The sequence below is a fragment of the Meriones unguiculatus genome, chromosome 1, assembly GCF_030254825.1.
Source record: "Meriones unguiculatus strain TT.TT164.6M chromosome 1, Bangor_MerUng_6.1, whole genome shotgun sequence".
Lineage (NCBI taxonomy): Eukaryota > Metazoa > Chordata > Mammalia > Rodentia > Muridae > Meriones > Meriones unguiculatus.
The window spans coordinates 98,578,919-98,597,460 of NC_083349.1; the positions used below are offsets into that span (position 1 = coordinate 98,578,919).

An 18,542-nucleotide genomic window follows, 5' to 3' on the forward strand; every position below is an offset into this window, starting at 1 on the left:
AGAAAGCTGTCCTCTTGGGCCTTTCTCTGGAAGTGCTGGACTGACAGAGTTGGAGGAGCATGTGGGATGGTAGCAGAGGAAAGAGACAGCACAAGGGGCACACTAAGGAAAGACACATCTTTGATCTGAGTTCTCAAACCAGAGTCCTCTCCAACTTTTCATTTGAGTGTGTAAAGGAATTTCTGCCTCATGGATTAAAATGCCCATTGCAATGTTCTGTTCTTACCCTATGCTGTGGATACGCCTGTTTGAAGAGGTTGGTGTTAGGCTTGCTATTACAGGTCACTGAATGTTTCCTGAGCAGACAGGTAAGAGCGTGCTGCACACACAGGGGCGTGAGAAGTACCTCAGGGGTTACCAGAGTCTAACCACCACAGTCTCCTTGCTCATTTTCAGATCCCTGTGTCCATTCCAGGGCCTAAGGAGCAGGAGGTTCATGCTTGTTGTAGAAGGCTGCCCCTTGAGCATCACAGCCCTTCAGCTCTGTCTCTGTAGGACGCAGCTATGACTGCTTGTGAACAGCACTGGAGCTTGGGCCTGTTGACTTCCACTCCTGAAAGGAGTGGGCTGTACTAAGACTTCAACCACCCTGCTGGGCACCATGCCTGCTGTGTGTGTTTCTGCCCAAACTGTTCTGCACCTAGTGTCAGAAAGTGCCAGAGTAGGGGGTGGAGGGGTGGAGAAGGAAGCTCCATCTGGTCGCTGCTCCAGTCCATGCTGTGGTGAGGCTTTGGTGGTCACCACATTACCATAAGGAAGGAAGCCCCATAAGCTCCCTGGTTAGCAGAGCTGGACTGTTGTGGTGCCATGTCTGGGATAAGGGGCTTGTTTGGGGGCTCCTGTTTCCTTCTGTGGGACAGCCCCACCCCTTCTCCTTTTACTCTTGAGTTAAAGTCAGTTAAAGTGGGTAGAAGAAAGTGTTGGCTGTTGAGCGGATGGGAGCACAAACACCAGTCAGTACTAAGGCGCTCTCTCCCTTCTCTGCACCTTGGGGTGTTGTTTGCTTGTTTGGCTGTGGTGCTCTAGTCTTTCCACTGGTAAAAACTGAGCAGGACAGAAGACCCTTTGGCCACATAGCTCTGTTGCCTTTCCAGTGCTCTTCTGCCCTACTGTCAGCCACTGTCATTTTGCTTCACCATATCTGTTTTGTGTTCTGAACTGTGTCTCTGGTTAGTGCTGGCACTTCATCAACATCCAGGACTCCGTTAATCATGTAAGATGTTTTGATTTTGGATGCAGGGATTTTTTTTTTCCCTTCCAGTAAAAACTGTGGCTACATGAGGTTTGACAGTCTTTTTTCTCCCAAAACCCAAAATTGGATGTTTCTGTAAATTGCTGGGCAGGTTACTATTTTTGCTCTTCGTTTGATTGTTTGTGTTGAGTTTCTTAAACTGTTTCTGTCATATTATGAGGCAATATAACAAATTATATAGCTTTTATGAAAAGTAGTATAAAAGACCCTTTAGGCAAGGCTTTCTTTTTTTAAGAATAAAGTTTTGCTGCTTTTGGCAGGCTTTGGGAAAACATCAGGAAAATAACATTTCATTTTCTAGGGAGTATAGATGTATATTTTTAGCAACATTATCTGCAGAAAGTATGCATTTCAGGCTCTGGACTTGACCCCAGAGTCTAGCCTCATGTGAGTCGGGCCTTTGATCTGTTGAACCTCAGAACTCAGTCTGCTTTATGGTAACTATTTGGGAAGAGAAACATATTTAAAACATTAAAAATTTAAATTGTTTAGGATCTAAACACAAACTTTTATTTAAAAAAAAAAAAGTTTTTGAGTTCTAGGGATCGGATCATACACTGCAGATGATCACTTTACTTTATCCCGGAGCTCTCACTCCCAGTCTCCTCTTCTGTTCTTTTTTTTTCTCTTTTGTTAAGATTTATTATTATTATTATTATTATTATTATTATTTCTACAATGTTCTGCATGCAGAAAGAGGGCATCAGATCTTGTTATAGATGGTGATGAGCCCACTATGTGGTGCTGGGAATTGAACTCAGGACCTCTGGAAGAGCAACCAGTGCTTAACCTGTGAGCCATCTCTCCAGACTCCTGTTCTTAATATAATATATTTCTTGCAAGTGCCGTCACTGCTTCATTGTTAATAACTGATGCCACTTCGAACCCACTCTTTCCCTGCCTGTCCCACAGCCCCATCTAGGGTACTGTTTAAAGTTCATCGTTATTTTTGATTAGGTAGAACATAGTCTTGCCTGCTTTCCGGGTTTTTTGTTTTGTTTCTAATGACCTTGACAGAGTGAAGGTTAGATTGAAGTCTGGCAGGTAGGCCGCCCCTGTGCTGCTCGCAGAGCTCGTGACTGTTCACCTTGGTGGCCTGGCAGGCAGGGTTTGCCAGGCTTGTGCGTTCTCTAGCTCTCCACTGCTGTTTGGCAGTGTGTGCCTGTTAGGCCATTTGTCCCACACAGGGGTTGGCCAGTTGGGCTTCCTTCACTTGTTTTAGGACGGAGGCAGCTGTAAATTTGCCCTTTCCCCTGCTGGTTAAATTTGTTGATGGCTGAAGGCATGAGCTTCAGATGCCACTTTTGCTAAGGACGCACTCTGCACTGTGCCCCCAGCCCCTGACTTGCTTGTTCAGTTATTTTATTAGTGTGGATTGAAGGCTACAATGCAGAATTACCTACTTCATTAGACTTCAGCTGTTGGGAGCTGTATCCATTTGTTCCTGCATCTTTTGATAGCTCCACATTGTTTTTTAACACATTCTGTCATTTTATTTTTTTAATATTTTCAGGCACTACAACACACTTAGGCTCATATTGCAAATTTTTTGCCACAGCCCAGTACCAGACATTTCTTAATAAACTTTGGTTCTTTTTACTGGTCTGGTGTCAGGCAGCCAAGATCTGAGGATAGACCTCAATGTTCCAGTACTTGCCTCCCATTCCTGACCCCCAGGCTTCACTCCTCAGTGTGACTCCCCCCAGAATAAAACAACACAAAAAAAACCTGAAAGTTGTGCTCTGGGTGTGCTCCTTGCTATTGGGCTGTCATTGCGTCTAGGTGCTCTCAAAGCTGATAAGCCTGTGAGGGAGGTGGGTATGTCTGTGCACACATATGTGTCTCTACACACACATGCATGTATGTGTCTGTGTGTGTGTGTGTGTGTGTGTGCGCGCGCGCTAGCTACTGACCCATGTAAATACATATGTCTGTAAGTGCTTTTGTTTTTTGAGACAAGGTCTTGCCCTGTAGACCAGGTTGGCCTCTAATTTACAGAGGTCCTCTGCCTCCTAAGTGTTGGGAATCAAAGGCATGCTCCACCATGTCTAGCTATGTAAATCGTTCTGTATCCATCTCTGTTCATTTTAGCCTCATAATAGTTTCTTACTCTAGTACTTGATGATCCCTTCTAACCTTCTCTTTGCTGTCTGTTCAGTATTTTACATATAATATACATTCTCCAAATAATGACCAAGTTTAGTCTTGTTGCATTACTGTGATGTGGGAGCTTCATTCTGATTTACAGATAGAGGGATACAAGAGCTTAAGTGACTTCTCTGGAGATGCACAGTTAGTAAGAGCAGCACTAGGGATTGAGCCCAGACAGGCCCCTCCAGAGTCTCAGGCAGCTGTGGACAGGAATTGATGTGTGGAAGGTAGACTCTTACAGTCTGGTGCTGATTTCTCTTCCCCCTCCTCCTTTTTAAGGTTTTTGTTTTTCTTGGGAGAAGGATTTGAAACTGATCAGACAATCCAAGGCCCCCCTGGATGTGAGGCAGAATAGTAGTTAGGAAAGGTAGGCAGGCAGAAACAAGTTTGCTGAGGAGAAGAAAGACTGTGCTTGTGAGGACAGGAGTTTATGCTTTTGAAATCCTGGAATAAACTAAGGACAGCGTTTTCCTTTTTTCCCTCTGAACTGTTCCATGATGATTGCCAGATCACTGTTTCTTTCTGGTAGGAGCATGTGGTTCGCACCCTCTTCACATATGTCTCTTGCACAGGGGGAAAAGAAGGGTCAGGATTGCATTTAGCAAAGGCGTTGTATTGGCTGCTGATCAAGAACCAAATTAGCTGAAAGGATTTCTTTATTAATGCGCAGGAGCCATCTTATCTATTCTGTGTGCCAGTGTTTGTTCAGTGTTTGGTTTTACTGGCTTTCATGTAGAAGCGTTTAAGCTCTCTGGAATATTTCTTTTGAGCTATGGAGTTTTGACTTATATTTAACAGTTTTATTGAGGATATAGCTGGTAAAGCATATAATTTAATGAGTGTAACTCAGACTTGACTCAAAGACTGGTGTGTTGGAGTAGAATCTGTTCTTCCAAGTGTTGTTCATCTGAGTCTGTTTTTATATTAACTCCTCTTAATGAACACCGAAAGTGACCATTTGTCTTGTAGTTATGCCTGGGATGTAGCTCCGTGGTAGAATGCTTGATTGTGCAAATTCCTAGGCCCCTGACTCTGCAGACAAACAAAAACTGAAAAGGAAGGAGAGAAGGGAGGGACAGAGAAGAAAGAAGGGAGAGGGAAGGAGAAGGAAGGAGTGAATGAATACCTGGACTGTAGTTTCGTTTGATCCCCAGAGAAAGGATTCACTCAGCACTTCTTGTTTCACCATCATTCCATTTCCTTCCTCTCCTTGCTGGCTGTTTTTCTCCCACAGTTTGTAGGACCTTTACTTCCATAGCCTGATTCCACCAAGTCATAATTAAGTCAAAGCAAGACAAGATACAGCACCTTGTGTAGCAATAAATGCGAGATTTGTCTGTGCCGAGTGTTTCCATTTTAAGGAAGGAATTAAACTTCCCTATTGCCTAAACTTTGAAGAAAACTTTGACCTTCCGCCCTGATTTTTGTCCACTTATTCCACTTATTCTATATACTTTGAGCAAGCTGCCTATTTTTTTGGAGCTTTTGAGGACCACAGCTTTCAAACAGCCTCTCACTCTGAGGGGTGTCATTCACAAAAAAGAAAATCTGGTTGTGAACTATATCCAAGTTATGGACTGTTACACATAGCTCACAGAGTTACTTACAACTTCTTGAACTTCTCAAAAAAAAAAAAAAGAAAGAAAAGAAAGAAGAAGAAAAAGGACATAGTGATGGCATATAAGATTATCTTCAAAACTGGTGGTTTAATTTTAGATAGATGAATTACTTTTATATAGTGAATTAGAATTTACATAACACTCAGTTTTCATTTGAAGATTCTAAGTGTCAGGTTGATGTGTAACCTTGAGAGAATTGAGGTGCATTAAGCAGGGCAAGAAGTGGAGGTGCGATATGGGAGTAATTTCTCAAAAACATTGGTGAGGGGCTGGAGGGATGGGATGCTTTGTGATTGAGTGGTTCCTGGACAGTCATAAGGATGGGAGTCAGATCCCAGCACCCACAGAACAAGCTTGATGCCCCACAAACACCTGTAACCCCAGCTTCCGTGCCAGGGATACTCTCTTTTAGCCTTTGGAGTACACCCACATATAAATGTCTGCACACACGCATGCATACAGACCGTTTTAAAAATTATTGAAGCATTTCCAAAGAAAACATAATCTTGAAATGTTTGCCTAGCTTTTATAAGCAAAAGTGCTTCTGAATTCTACTTCTTTCTTTCCCACCAGCCTCCTCTTGTTCCTTATCCCAGTTTGTTTCACAAACAGGATGATAGATTTCAATATAAACTCTTAAAAATCCAGCTTTTCTGCTTGCCTGTCATTCCCCCTACCCCCGCCGCTCTGTACTCACTTTGCACTGTCAGGCTAGCACCACTGTCCTGAGTCCCCACCATGATCATCTACCAGGACCTCATCATCCATGACAAGCTATTCTCCGACATCCACAAGATCTGGAAGATCGCATACGGGATGTGCCTGGAGTGGAGGCGAGATGGTCAGTAGGACAGAGGGTAGCATCAGTGACTCGGCCATTGGTGGAAATGATTCCGCCGAAGGCCCAAGGGCTAACGTTCTGAAAGTACAGTAGTCACCAGTGTTGATATTGTCATGAACCATCACTTACAAGAAACCAGCTTCACAAAAGAGACCTACAAAAAGTACATCAAAAATTACATGAAGTCACTCAAAGGCAAACTTGAAGAACAGAAACCAGAAAGAGTAAAGCCTTTTATGTTTGGCAGAGCTAATTAAGCACATCCTTGCTAATTTCAATAACTACCAGTTTTATATAGGTGAAAACATGAATCCAGATGGTATGGTTGCTCTCCTGGACTACCGTGAAGATAATGTGACTCCATTCATGATTTTCTTTAAGGGTGGCTTAGAGAGGGAAAAATGTCACCTGTCTTGTAACTGGCTGCTGCTAACCATCCATACAACACCAGGAAGTAGGACAAACGGGACTGATGTCATGTTGAGCTTTTATTTTGACCATGATTTATTTGGAGTGGAGGCATTGTTTTTTGTAAGAAAAAAACATGTCATGTGGGCTGCCTAAAAATAAAATGCATTAAAAAAAAAAAAAGACCCTAAAATCCAAAACGGTGATTACAGCAGACAGGAAGGTGTCATTTTAGGTGGGAATGGGGTATTTCTCCATCATTTGGTGTACAGGTATTCGAAGAATGTTGTTGCCGCTCCTTGCCCCTCATGTCTTCTGGTGAGGAAGGTGACGGTCTGTGTCTGTAGCTTAGGAACGTGTCACTGTGGTGGAGAATCAAGACAGGTGTGGAGCCAGGTTTAGCTTTGACGGTGCTTCCACACTCCTGTGGCACTTGTTTCCTAGTGAGTTTGCCTTGACCCACTTTTTCAGGGTTCCCCTCGGGAGAGTGTAGGCGTCCCTGAGTTCCTGTTTACTCTTACCTAAAGAGTGAACAGGAGGAAAGTACGCAGCGTGGGACCACAGCAGTCTCCTGCACGGCCTGTAGGAAGCAAGCGATGAAGTGCCCTGTGCACACGCCACACCTCCAGCAGATGCCTTCACAGCAGGTGGAGCCCACGGAGCGCCCTCTAGACAGCGGTGGGAAGACAGTTTGCACACTGCCTCCCTGGTGGCATAGGTGGGCTGCTCCCCTCCCCCACTTGATTTTCCTGTGGCTAAGTTCACTTTCCACCTGATCCCACACCTCAACCATCAGCTGTGCTACTACTGTTCAGCGAATAGCCAAGGGTCACGAGCCGTGACCCATGTTTTGGTTTTGAGTATTTAATTTATTTATTTTGTATTTTTGTTTTTCAACACAGTTTCTCTGTGTAGCCTTGGCTATACTGGACTCACTTTACAGACTAGGCTGGCCTCAAATTCACATAGCTCTGCCTAACTCTGCCTTCCCGAGTACTGTGATTAGAGGTGTGGGCCACTGCACCTGGATTTTTATTTTTTTTCAGTACTTTTATTTATTATGGGGGAAGATGTACCACTGTGCCCATGTGGATGTCAGGCTACACCTCTCATGGAATCATCCTTCCTTCAGCTTTTAATTTACATGGGTTCTGAAGATGAAACTCGGGTCTCCAGGCTTGCTGGTAAGCACCCATACCTGCTGAGCTATCACACTGGCCTATTTGTTCTTGGCTCAGCTTCACTGCCTTCCAGAGCTGTGGGTTCCCTGTTGCCTCCAAGTCCTCCTTAATGTGAGTGCTGGAGCTGGGTTAATCCTATCCTTTTCTTCTGGCCCTTTGGAATTTAGTCCTTTGGAATTTCCTTTACGTTTAATTGAGATTATGCACACATATGTGTATACGTGTGCCCACTAAGTAGAATGGATACTGGGTGAGAGGAGGAAGGGAGGGAAGATGCGGAGCAAGAGAAGCTGATGGGGAAGAGAGAGAAATGTTGCATGCATTGTTATATATGAAGATATTTGACATTTATATGGCATGAAAGCAGAGAGGGAGGATTTGTGGGAGGAAAAGGGGGCCATCAGGAGGGATGAATAAAGGAGGATGAAAATGGCAACCATAAGCAAATACCATGATTTGCACGTGTGAAAATGTTTTAAGAAGCCCATTTTTGAATTACATTACCACACAGCACATGTTTGGAGGTGAGAGGACACACTTGTGGGAGTTAGATCTGTCTTCTGACCACGTGGGTTTCAGGACTTGAACTCGGTTGGCAAGTCTCACAACCTGCAGAGCCTTGCTGGCACAAGAAAGTCATTATTTCATACCCTGACTAAAAACCTTAACATCCCTCTTTTATTTGATTATTTGTTTACACATTACTATTTAGTTTGAATTCTGACGAAGTCCTGTGTTTACAGAGATATTTGACGCAGCAGACAAAATGTTCATCAAATGAAATGGTACGGGTTCCATCAGCTTCAGGTGGCTATGTGGAGGAGGGTTGGAGCTCAGTTACAGCATTATAGTTTTGCCATGTGACACAGGCGTGAACCTAGTAAACAAACAAGAGCTCTGTTTTTCGCCCCATACCTGGCATATCGTCAGCTGTAGCAACCAAGCAAGACAGTGAACCCACATGCCACTGTGTCCTCCCACTGTGAAATGGTCTGTGAGAGAGAATGTAAGTTAGTGCACTCAGCAAGGAATGTATACCACAAGTCTGTAATATCATTTAAGTCGGGAAAACATCAGCATTTGTGTCCCAGGGAGGAAGTGAACTTACTGGCCCTCTCTAGTCTCCCTTTAAATTGGATCTCAAATAACAGCTTCAGCTAAAAATAGAGGCCAAGAAAGCACTCCTGATGCAGATGTCCATTCCTCGTCTACTCAGGAAATTCACCCAGATGTAAGGAGTATATGAAATACAGTTTGCTTTTAAAACGGACTCTTGGGCCAGAAGTATACTCACACATGTATACTTATGCACACACATGCACACACCACAAAAATAAGTATAAAAATCAAGTAAAAGGTTTGGTGAGATGGCTTAGCTGTAAAGGGCACTTGCCATCAGACCAGATCACCCGAGTTCTCTGCCTGGGGCCTCCACAACAGAAGAATAGAACCTGACTCCCACAGGTTGTCCTCTAAACTCCACCCAGGCTCTGTGTGTGTCACACACACACAGGAATAAATGTAGTAAAAAGCCTTCTTCTAAAAAACGGTATGCCTCTTTAGTTCTAGTATGTGGAAAGCAGACACACAAATGAACTGAAACAAGTGGTGACTTTATAAAAACAACGAGTAAAATAAAGTAGACTGTTGGGGCCTTGGATCCCTGGCACCACATAGGGTGGGGTGGAGGAGAGCTAGGCTCTATAGCCTCTGGCCTCCACACACATATGTCTACATGCTCATTCCCACAGCTCCACACCTGTAAACGTTAACTTGCATACCACTGCCACAGATGTGCATCTTCGCACACACGCACATTTGTGTTCATACACACAGACTGATTTGCTGTGTTTCATAACATTGGATCCTGTCATTTACTACAGACTTAAAACAGCGGCTAGCATAAGGACATCAAAATCTTTGGTTTTTCTAAACACCTCGTAATATTTCTAAAAGGCATAATTAATGTTCACGTAGACTGTGTAGTGTGAATGTGTTTCAGGTGAAGGAAAACATCATATAGAAAAGTCTTTTTAGAGCTCCACAAACAGTAACTATGTTAAATATATTTTTATGTGATGTCCTGCTGCATATTGCTTTATGTTTTGATGAGAAAGTTTTATTTTTGAGAAGCCAGTAAGCTTTTCAAAATTTGAAAAATGTTTTATGCTTCATCGTTCTAAAAGTTGTTTTAATCAACTATTCAGACTTCTTAAAAATAATCCTTTAAGTACTGTTTTCATTATAAATAATTTAACATTTCTCTCTTGACACATTTTGTTTTTCTTAATACGCTTGCATACTTGTTCCAAAAGCATGTAATAATATCTTTGGCTGTTACAGCAAAGTGATTATAATGGTTTTCATCACGGTTTGTTGTTATGAAGTGTGGGCACAGAACCAAAATCTGCATGGAGAGATAGCTTTGAAAATTTTGAAGATCTTTGCAGTATTGCCAGTTGCTTTGTTACTAGAATGATCTGTTATGCCAAGTTTTTAGAACTCTGAATTGTCTGCACTATTTACATGGTACAGATTGCTGCATGAATATGGAGAACTGTGGATTCAGGCTGTTTGTGGCGTATCCTGCCAATCTTCAAGCATTTTGCTGCCTGTTAGATAATATAGTGGCCTCTTCCTACTCCAGAGTTAGTCTGGACAAGTGGGTTGCCCTCCTCCCACCTTTTAGACCAGCATGCTCCTGTTCAGACTCCTGTGTAATAGGAACCAAAAAAAAGTAGTGACCAAAGTTTTTCCTTGATATAATCAGAAAAACTTAAGGAATTTTGAAGAAACGAATTTGGGCGTATGCACATGTAAGATTGTGTTTGGTGCCTGTGGGGAGAGAACAGAAGTGTTGCTGTGTTGTTTCAATTTGATTTTGGAGTCAGTGCTCAGAAACTATCCAGGTAAGGACCTTGAGTCATAGCATCTCTTAACCAGGTTGTGCTTACTGGAACCTGGCAGCATGCATCTCTGAAAACTTTGAGATGGACATGCTGGATGCAGAATCTACATGATCATTTTTAGTCTGTTTCTACAGTTGTGAGGGGGTTGTTTTTTAAGTTTGAGTTTATCTCACAATCTACTGTACTCGGTTTCTTTTTATTTCTTCCCTCTGCATAATAAACTCACACCCTGGCTCAGTACCTTTCTGTTCCACGTGCTCTTCACTGCAGCTCACTGGTTTCACTCCTCTGATTCCTTCATGTTCTTACTCCGTACTTATCCCAAACCCTTAATTCTGTTCTGTAAGACTGAAAACAACAACTGTGTATATTTGTTTTGTTTCTTGTAATTAATATAAGGGTGCTGTAGAGATGGTCTGAGACCTTGCTGCTCCTCCAGGGACTCATTTTAGATCCCAGGACCTGTTTATCCAGCTCCAGAGCATTCAATGCCTTCTTCTGGCCTCCATGACACACGCATACATATGACATACATGTACACACAAGTAAAGTCAATGCTTTTAAAGTTAAAATGAATTGAATACATATTTTATGTAAGCACTGATCCATTTTATGGGTATGAAAATACAGTAAGATAGTCCAGGACCTCACAGCTTTAACAAGCATTTCCTAAACATAATAAAAGTTACTTTGGTGTAATTAATAATAAAAAAAAGTTACTTTGATGTAATGTGACTATAAATACTGGAGATCCCAAGAAAAGTTACAATGTAGAAATTCTTTGTAAGTTTGTTTGATTTTACCTAAAAGTTTTTTCTAAATTGCCTTTTGATCTCCAGTAACCTATATGTAAATGATATGGTTAAACCAGATATGAGGTTCATACTTTCAATCCCAGCACCCTGGAGGTTGAGGTGGGAGAACTGCTACAAGTTTGAAGCCAACCTGGGATACCAAAAAATATAAATGTAAATATATAGAGATTGTATGACTTGCTGTGACATATGTATATGAAACGACCAGCACAATAATAAACACATCCATGATTCTCTTGAAGGTTTTTTTGTTTTTGTTTTTGTTTTTTAGTCCCATATAATTATCCTTTTTTCTTTCTCCCCTCCCCTCTCCTTGGTTTTTCAATTTTTAATTTACGTTTAAAAGTTTCAAATAGAGCAGGGAGCAGTGGTACATGCCTGTAATCCCAGCACTCAGGGAGGCACAAGCAAGTGGATCTCTGTGAGCTTGAGGCCAGCCTGGGCTACAAAGCAAGTCCAGGACAACCAAGGCTACACAGAGAAACCCTGTCTCGAAAAACCAAAAACAGAAAATTTCAAACGGGTATAGTACCTTAGGCATATCTCTTTCTCTACCCCAGCCTCCTGTTTCTTGCTCCTTTCAATTATTCCTTTTGTTCTCCTAGATAGTTTGAGTTTGCTTTCATTTTGTATATGCATTTGTAATTGTAACCACACAGCATCTAGGAGCCAAAAACAATTTTTAAAAAATTTGCCTTTTTAGACCAGTACAATTCTTTTAATATGGTTGTCTCTGGTTTCATTCATTTTCCTACAAATGATACAACTTCATTCTTTATGGCATATATATTTATATGTGTGTGTATACATAGACACGTAAATACTTTCATGTGTGCATATACATATATGTATATGTGTATATACACACACATAAAAGTTTTACCAGTTCTGTTGTTAGACACCTAGTTTATTCATTAACTTAGCCATCATGAGCATTGATATGCAAGTGTGTCTGATGTGCTGACTTGGAGTCCTTTCAGTAAATACCAGGAGTGGCATGGTTGGGTCATGTGGTAGATACACTTTGTATTCAATTTATTTTATGTGTATGAGTGTCTTGCCTGCATGTATTGTGTGAACAGGTTCCCCTGAAGCACAGAAGGGGGTCATCAGATCCCTAGGAATTGGAGTTACAGATGATTATGAGCTGCTATGTGGGTGCTAGAACCAAATGTGTGTCCTCTGGAAGAGCAACCAGTGCTTTTAACCATTGAGCCATCTCCCCAGTCCTTTGAAAAACCTCCACACTGATTCTTGTAGAGGCTGGACTAGTTTACCTTCACAACAGTAGTATGTAAGGGTCTCTGTTCTCCACATTCTTGCCAGCACTTGATTTCTTCATTTTCTTTCATCTTTGTATTCATTTTCTTCATACCTGACATTGTGACTGGGGATGTTTTGACTTGCATTTCTCTGATAGCTGGTAAGGATGAACATTTTCACTTCTTTGTGTGATCTAGTTTTATCTTCTGTCCAGTATAGCTAGCAGAGGTTTGCTCCCCCCCATAGGCCACCCCTTCCTCTATTGTATTAATTTGCTACACAGAAGCCTTTCCAGTTCATGAGTCTCATTGTTTAGTGCCTTTATTTTCTGAGACAGAAAACCCTTTCTTTGCCTGTGTCCTGAGTAGTTTCTATTTCCCTCATTGCTTCAAAGTTCCAGGGTTCTTGACTCTTGGATCACTGTGAGTTGATTTTTGTGCAGTGAGTGGTATCTTTACATATTGATATCCAGTGAATCTTTTTTACCATATGTATTTTTTACTTCTTTGTAAATAATCAGGTGTTTGTCACTATGTGAGTTTATATCTGAGGAGAGAGACAGCAATAAAACCTAAACTAGTTATTTGAAAAGATACATAACAGAAAGACAGACCTCTGCCACGATCAGTCAAGAAACAAAGGACATGAGTAGTATTTATTGGTTAACATTGATATTGAAAAGAGGACATTCTTGCCAATATAGCAGATACTTAAAAGCTCCTAAGAGAATATTATGAACAATGTGTACTAATAAAAATGAAAGCCTAAGAGATAGATGGCAGAGTCAAGACAAAGACCATTGCAATATCCCAGAGAAGAGAAAGTGGTGGCCTGGACTACTGCTCTTAGGAATCAAAGCAGATGGAAGGATTTAGCAGGCATCTGCAATTCCTTGAGTGGAGGGGTGGGTATGGGCAGGCATGTCCAGCCTTCTCACACGGCTGCCAGCTGTCACCTTACAGGTGACAAGTTCACGCTGGAGAGCCTTGCAGTCAACTGCAAAGACATCTCATGAATGTCTTAAGTAAGTTAGTGGTCTTGTCTTGGACATTTGTCCTGGGCTGCACGTTGGACATACCTGAAAGGGTCTGGCCTCGGCAGTTGGAAGGTGCTGGGTAATAGGAGTGAATTGCATTTTGGGGTGGGTGCTGTGTTTGAACCCCACTGGGCTGATGACTTACATACAGGTGATTATGCAAGTCTGGAACTCCTAGGCGAAATGTCTGCTATGTTAACACAGGATTGAGTTCCTATTTTAAAATTTGCCAGCTTCGATTTCTTTTTTAAAAACATCTTTAATGGGGGCTGAGAGATGGCTCGGTGGTTAAGAGCACTGTCTGCTCTTCTAAAGGACCAGGGTTCAATTCCCAGCACCCATATGACAGCTCACAACTGTCTGTAACTCCAGCTCCAAGGGATTTGACAATTTGATGCTAATGTACATAAAATAAAAGTAAATAAATAAAAATTTAAAAACATCTTTAAATGTTTTCAGAAACATAAAGTACCTTCAAAAATCAGATTAAACTCTTCCCCGTATACTCACTGGTTACCAGGCAGGTCTGAGATGTGAACAAAGGCCCTGCTGTGAGAAGCCTCTTGTAACACACTAGAGCGCGTGCTTGTAACAAGAGTGCTGAACTTCTTGACACAGTTTCTCTGAGTGATGCAGCTGTAGCTTAGCTTCAGCTTTCTAGAAGTCTTTGTCAGGCTCTTTTGGTCGCCCTTAGCCAACCAGAGCAGCCCTTTCTAGAATATGGCCCCACGTGCCCTGCATTTCATGCTTTGTTAGGTCCCTAATTTCCTGAAAATGAGCTTGTGAGCTGCTAAGTTTAGGCATCTCTGCTCCCCGGTGGGCTCAGACACCACCACCCCCCAACTGAAGGAGGGAGGTAAGATAGTTCCAGGGGTTTTGTTTTGTCAGTGTGAGGGGTTGGAGAGATGCCTCAGAGTTGAAGAGCGTTGCTGCTCTTTCAGAGGACCTGATACTGTTCCCAGAACCCATAATGGGCGCTCACAACATCCTGTAACTCCAGCTCTGTGGGAGTCCATGTGCTCTTTAGTCTTCTATGGCATCACGTGCGCGTGCGCGCGCGAGTGCACACACACACACACACACACACACACACACACACACACACACACAGTAGACCTTTGGAAGCCAGTATGGCATAAATGAAGTAGCTTTTCCTCATGGTCGACTTCCTGGAGTAGATAGATGGCTGCTGCCTACCTTGAAGCCTGCGCCTGACCAGATGGAACTATTATTAAACCTTTATCTACAGTATTTGCCTCTTGTCAGGAATTCCTCTTCTTGTTGGCCTATAAAACAGATATATCATTTGTTTGTTTATTGTGTGAGACTGGGGATGGGACCCAGGACCTTGCACAGGCCCCACAAGTACTCTACCCATTCAGTCCCAGCCAAACAAAGCTGTGTGCTGAACAAAGCAAACTTTGGGTTTTATTAGTAGTAGATTTTAAAGTCCAAAACACAGCACCTCTTCTAGCTTTAATAGATTGCTTGGGAATGTAGTATGGGTAGGTAGTTAAGTGTGGTTGTGCTTACAGAGTAGATATTTCACAGTTACTCTTACAATTTGGGTTATTCTACTGAACAGCAATTGAGATCTCAGTCTACCCTTTCCTGTCACCTCCCATTTATGTCTTTTCCAGAGTGTATCCAGAAATCCCTTCACAAAGCAGACAAGAGGATTCATCTGGTAGTGTTATCTAGAGGCTGTTGTAATGCAGCATGTTTGGGTTGCTGATGCTGTGGAAGAATTAAACATTGCAATAAACCATCACAGTAGATTTTAGGAAACAGTTTTACTGTGCCTCAGTAGCTAACAATAATGCAAACATTTTTAAACTTATTCTTCTGGAGACTGTTTCCAGGAGCCCTACAAATCCCGGCATCTAAGGATGCTCCTTAGTCTTTGTGTAAAATGGCCTATCTTTGTATTACCTGTCTTCTTAAGCTTTTGACATAATACCAAGTGTAGTTTCTATCTAAGTTTAGCCCCATTGCTTAGAGAATAAGGACAAAGCGTGTGCCCAGTGCAGCATTTTTTCTCTAACATATTCAGTCTTCAGATGAGGAGTTAGTGGATCCAGAGAGCCAACTGCTGATTTATTCTAAAGTAGCAGTGAATACTGGAAAATGCATCTCAGAGCTGCCTAGCCATACACAGGCCCTGGGTTCTGCCTGGCACCACATACGAGCAAGCGGAAAGGCATAAACTGTTACTCCATGCATCCTGGAGGCTACATTCAACTCCTCGAATTTATGCAGTTTGTACTTTATCTCTGAGCTGACTCCCAAACCCCATTGAGCTGCTTTCTGTCATGGTAGATTAATTTATAATCTTAAAATTCTGCGAAGCTGAAATCAGTAATGTGTGACAGAAAGCTAAGATAATCAAGTAGTAGGTGAAGAGGCTCATTTTGTATCACAGTGTCAGAGGTTTGTGTGACTAGTAACTTGGCCTTGTTGCTCTGGACTGTGGTGCCACAATATATCATATGTAGCAGGGAAAATTCACATCATGGTACATTACAGTAGCTGAGAAGCAAATAGAAAGTGGAAGGACCATGGACCCGCATACTCTCTTTAAGGGCATCCACCAGTCGCCTGGCTTCCACCAGGCCCCCACTCTTAAAGATCTCACCATGTCCAGAGGGTGCTGTGGGCTAGAGACCAAACCTTCAATGCCCGCGACTCCAACTGAAGTCTGCTGTCCGATTTGGTGTCCCTGGCTTAGCATTTATTGTGAGATGTGCGCATGTGGCATCAGTAATCTGGTCATTCTAACTGCCATAGCACCATTCTATTGTATGACCACCTCACACTGTGTTTATCCTTCACTTGTTGATGAAGAAATTGGCATGATTCCACTGGTAGAAACCATGGCATTGATCTTCATGATTGCTTGTGTTAAACCGGACGTGGGAAAGTCACTGAACTGACCAGTGAATATCCGAGCTATCAGCATTAAGTACATTATCTAAAACATACATATCTAACACATGCATATATGTATGTAACATATACACATGCATAGTGTAGCATTACATACACTCTTAAACTATTGGTTAGATGCTCGTTTTGTTTTGTGGTTTGTACTGGAAATTGAACCTACGACTTCATGTAAGTTATACAAGTAATCTACTGAGCTATGTTTCCAACCACTTTTTATTTTTATTTTTGAGATGTGTGTTGCTAAAGGTTACCCACCCCCCCAGTGTTGAGCTCACCCTATAGCTCAGACAGGTCTGAACTTGGAGAGTGTCCTACCTCAGCCTCTTAAGGAAAGGCCTGACCCCAAATGTCCTGCTTTAGAAACTGAGTTAGGAAGTGCAAGTTACTTTTATAGTTGATACATCAAAATCAAAATGTTAAAAAGTTATCTATTTCTGTACAGTATCAGGTTTTATGTGCACCCCCAGAAAGGACCTCTCCTTGGTGTATAAAGAGCCTTCTCTGGGTCCTCTCCAAACACATTGCCCATCCTCCTCTATCTGCTGTCCCCACACACTGAAGTTTCCCCTGGGGGACTCATGGTAAATAGCATCTTTCACAGTTGAGGTAATTGATGAAGTTTAAGATTTCTATTATATCCTCCTTAAAAAATAAGATGTAAGCACAGGTAAAATTCAGAATTAAATCTTATACAGTGCGATTGAGGTGCATATGGTCTCTGCATGGTGAGTATTCAAGTTCAGGTCATCTTTTTGGAAAGGCATCCTTTGTTGTGAGACAGTTGTGATTCAAAGCACAGCTTTTTGGGCTCAGGGCAACAGGATTCAAATTCATTAACATCTCAAAGTGTCAGTTGTTTCCTCAGTAAAATGGAAAAGCACTCTCTTCCCAGCAGGCACAGAGCCTGGTGCAGGCTAGATGTTCTCAGGGAGAGACACTGGTTTTGTCTGGTGCTCACTGCCCTGTGTTCTCATCATCGCTGTCATCGTCATGCTCTGAATAGTTCATATGTTGAGCCAGGGAAGAGCATTCTTGTGTAAAAGAGTTGTAAAGCCATGCAGAAATGGCACTCCACGGTGTTAGGGTTAATTTATGTGGAAGATGTGAAAGGCCCATTACTAAGATGTTAACCCTAGGTGGTTAGCAGTTGCACCTTTTAGAGGTTTATATGTTATTTTGTAATGGTCAGATATATATTTTTGAGCTTGTGTAATAACACTATGAAGAGATTGTTGCTTTTCATTTGCCTCCCATGTAAATTCTTGCTGGAGTGGAAGTAGGCAGAGACCACTCAGAGAAGCCTGGGGTCAATGTTTGACATAGGGATGGATCGTGGCCTGGAAGCAGTTCTCTGCAGTCATGTAATCCTGGCAGTACCATGAGTATATGCCTTAAACTACATAAACTTTTTTTTTTTTTTTTTGAGACAGGGTTTCTCTGTTTAGCCTTGGTTGCCCTGGATTTGCTTTGTAGACCAGGTTAGCCTTGAACTCACAGTGATCCACCTCCCTGAGTGATTGCTTCAGAGTGCCAAGACAACTGATTAGGAAAGATGTAATTTATCAAAGTTACATTTTCTCATATAAATATTGCTATCTTTTAATTAGAAGCCTTAAGGACACTGATATTTTTGTAGAAAGCCACAGCACTGAAACCATGTGCTTTTACTTGGCTGTTGCAGTTGTAGCGTGCTTAAAGCTTCCAGCTATTTGGAATCTTCTTGCACTTTGAATAATGTAACTTGTAACTTCAATTGTTGATAAACTACGTCATCAGTTTCTCTTGGTCACATGCATACATACTGAATAATAATGTTTAAAAATTTTACATGTTGTTAAAACAATTTTTTATACAGTTGCTTCTCATTTCTCCAATCATGCTTTTAAAATTTAATAATAATAATACTTTGGGAAGCTTAGCAGTTAAGTGTTCTTGTTGCTCTTTCAGAGAACAGAGTTCGACTCCCCATACCCATTTCTACCAGCGTGCATCCTGGTAACTCTAGCTCCAAGGGATCAGATGCCCTCCTCACAGGCTCACAGGGATTCACACACGTGTGGCATGCATTCACACACACGCACAAATAAAAACAATAAACTTTTAAAAAGACTTAGGAAGCAA

General features: G+C 42.0%; 1 protein-coding gene and 1 pseudogene across 4 annotated transcripts in view; both read left to right on the top strand.

Moving 5' to 3' along the window:
* Map4k3 (mitogen-activated protein kinase kinase kinase kinase 3) overlaps positions 1–18,542 on the top strand; it is a 143,164-nt gene that overhangs the window by 17,589 nt on the left and 107,033 nt on the right. The gene's annotated exons all lie outside the window — the stretch shown is intronic.
* LOC132646320 (translationally-controlled tumor protein-like) lies at positions 2,070–9,620 on the top strand (annotated as a pseudogene).